Raw genomic sequence first — 3731 nt, forward strand, 5'->3', positions numbered from 1 at the left:
GCGAATCTCCTAATCAACATTCGCATCTCGTCTGACGACGGGGTTGGTGGCTCGCCCGCCGCATCATCTTTCCTGCGAGTGAGTTTTATGCAATTCGCTTCCAATGAAGCGATTCACACGACCTTCAACCGGAGGACAGACGACCCGGCCAGAGGCATTGCGTCCTGCCAGGACGGTGCAAGACGGTAACCGCCATTCGATGTTCGGGTGTTCGGAGGAGAGATCGCCGGATTGTTGCTCGCCCCGAATCAAAGGAGCAACAGCTTTCAGCTGGCGAGACGTTTCATGCTGGCCATCATAAAGTGTCTGTTTTCTGGCTCACGTCATCGGGCTCACCGTAGGGCAGGATGCGTGCGAATGCGCTACAGTGACCGACGGTGGGTCTAGCATCCGGATCGCTTGGAGCGTTCGGTCGATCTAACTTCATGCTCAGAAGCTGTTGCCACTGTTCTTAATTCGTCGTCGTCGTCGTCGTCGTTGAAACTTTTCCCTTACTTTGTCTTCACTTTCCCCCCACTCTCTTTTGGAATTTATTCCACCCCCTGGCCGTTTGATGGGTAGCTCATAAAAATTAAGATTTTTATTCGCAAAACTCCCACCAAGTTAGTGAAGAAATTTTCGAGGGAAAAGGAGGACAAGGAGGAGGAGTAAGAATGAATGCTCTCGGACAGTTTTATGCGTTTCTTCGCCAACATCATCAGCATCATCATCGTCGTCGTAGCAACCAAACCTCAAACCATTGATCCAGTGAGACAATCGTCTTCGTCTGGCTTATGGTGGCGTTTGGCATTCCGAGTCCGTTTCTAGTTTTATAGCTTTTCGTGACCAATCCATAACCGAATCGATGGGTGGACTCTGGCTAGGGTAATCAATAAAAAAATGGGCCATCAAACATCCAGCAGCAGCAGCAGCAGCAGCAGCAGCAGCAGCAGTAGTAAAAACGACGACGGCGACGAACGGTCATCCGAACGAATGAATATTTGATGATGGATGATTTGGATGCATTCGGTTCCGAATTTTGTTAACGTTTTCTTTTTGTTAAAAATTAACCAGCACCAAAACCACGGTGTTCCTCACGGGTTTAGAACAAGCTCCGCGACAGTTTCTGCTCGTGTCAACACAGCAAAAATTCGTCGTTTCATGCAGCAGCAGCAGCAGCTTGATTGCATCGTTAAACCACTTTCCTGCATCTGCATCTGCATCTCATTTCGCCTCACCACCATCGGAGTCAGCAAACGGAGGTGGTGTAGCAGCGAGCAGCAGACACCCAGACACCCACATTACTACGCCGAACGGTCGGATTGTCGTGTGAAATCGGGTGCGCGCCCGCGATCTAAAAACCGAAGCCGTTTTTCGCGACGGAAACTAGCTCATGTCGTGCTGCGACGGCAGCAGCATAATCGTGCAAGGATGTGCATCCTTGCAAGATTGCACGCGGCTCCTCCACCCCTACCCAGCAGGTCTCATCCCGCGTATTCAAATAGACCAGCAATTGCCAGCACTCCAGGCGAACGGGAGCTACTGTTGGCCGGCGTCCTGAATATCCTGGATGTCCTGCGGTGGTGCGCTGATCTGACTTTGCTGACGTTGGTGTTAGTGGTGATGGTCGTGGTCGTGGTCGTGTTCGTGGTGGTGATGGTGGCCACTGATTGAAGCTGGGATCGCGTCCGCACGCTCGCTACTTAATATTCAGCTCTCGAGTCAAACAGATAGAATTTATTCATGGGCTTCTGGACGCGTGCAGTTCCGCCTCTCGACCGTCTGTCGGTGACGGCCGGAGGTCCCGAACGGGGACGAAACATGAATGTTTGTCATTCCGTCCATAGGCCAGAGAGTGAATGAGAGAGGACCGATTGGCTACCGGATTCTAGGTCCCTCAGGAGCACGCCAGCCTGGATGTGGGCTTTTTGAAGGGATGAGATTTTCCCAGTCCAGGTCTTTCAGCAAGGACACCCGGCTCGACGATGGTCACGCGGCGCGATACCGACACCTCATAAGTGACGGAATATTAAAGACAAAAACGAAGGTGCTTTCGATACACATCCTTCTTCGCATCGCAAGAGCAGCTGCCTCTTGCAAAGCGCTTTTCCCCATTCCGGAAAGGTCTCTTCGTGCAGTAAAAAAGAAGAAAAAAACATCTAATCCAAGATATTTTTAGAACCCCTCGGGCTCGTGCTCGTGGATGAAAACTAATGCCACTAACTTTAACTAAGCCCCGTAAAATCTGCCACTATCTGCCACCACAAATGAAAGGCATTAAAATTTCACCTGCATCACCCTCGTTATGCGCAGGCGAGCAGCGGTGTGTGGCGAGGAGCTCGAAAAACTAAAATCCAAACACCCTGCCCAGGGCATGGGCATAAACCGATGGTTTTTCTCCCGGCTACCGGTGGCCAAACGGTGCGGGGTGCGGCTTTACTTCATTTGAATACATATTACTGGTCCAAAAAAGGGCCACCGCCGGGGCCGCGGGCTTTGTTTTTGCGCAAAAACCCGGCCCGACGACAGATTGTGTGTGAGAGAGCGAGAGATAGGAGTGATCCCGATCCCGAGCTGGTACGGGGCCCGGGCTGCCATCATAAGCCCTGCCTGCCGGCAGCTGGCGCGTGATCGTGTCCCTTAAAAAAGACAAAACAGCGGGACGGAGGTGGGACGGAAAGAACCCCATGGTCCCCATAATTGCGGTCCGACGGGTGTTTGCATGTCAATCATTAATGTGGCCGGAGGGAAGGCAGGCAAAAGGAAAGAGGCGCCGCTGGCGCTGAGCAAACTTGGCTCCACCAGCGGAGGCAAACGAAGCGAACGTGCTCATCGCAGTGTGTAGTAGTGTGGCCGGGATCGCGGACACCGACGCCGGAGCCAAACATATGCTGATCGTTTTTTGGGGGAAGGATTGTCGTCGAAGCGTTGGTCGGAATAGTTCCGGAGAGAGTTTTTCCCACCGGGATGGCAGGTAATTTCGCAACAACAGAACGCTCACCGTGCGCGGCGCATAAATGAGAAGGTTGTTTGCCGGTTGCTAGAGAGGTAATTTTGCGAAAAATGTATATGAAAAAAAAATGAAATCTGGATGAACCTCAGCATCAGAGTAGGATGTTTAGTGGATTGTTTGAATATCCCCATAGACTTTCATTTAATCCATCATATCCGGAGTATGTCGTACTTCCACGGCTAGTAGTTGGATGTTGATTATTTCGAACGAAAACAACTAAAGAAACGAAACGTAAAAGTAAAGAACAAATCCACGGACGGTTATGGAATATTTCGATCCACCTCAATTTACATGAAGCAGTCCACTAACGTTCTGTTTGACGGCCGACAAGCAAAATCTGATGGATAACATGAGCGTACATACCACATGTATCCATTATATCATAAACAGCAGCAGCAGGATGTCCTCCTTAATGAAGATACTTGTTTGAAAACATTCAACGAGCTATGCTGAAACATAATGTCGTTGCTATCATAAACTAGCACGCTCTACGTGAACATGGTATATACAGTCATAGGGGAAGTATCGTAAACAGATCCCGTATCAACGCTCTCTCTTTTTCTCTCTCTCTCATTCTGTCTCCATGCCGTGTAATAAATCATCTGCCCCGGGGCATCCACTTCTATCTTCCCGAAAAAAGGGGTTTTTCTGCTCGATACCGGCTGCTCTTGGGCTCAAGCACCTACTCCAGAGAGCAGGTTTGGCATGACGGTGCGCTGCATACCAACGAGCATAAATT

This window comes from Anopheles darlingi, chromosome 3 (genome assembly GCF_943734745.1).
Source record: "Anopheles darlingi chromosome 3, idAnoDarlMG_H_01, whole genome shotgun sequence".
NCBI lineage: Eukaryota > Metazoa > Arthropoda > Insecta > Diptera > Culicidae > Anopheles > Anopheles darlingi.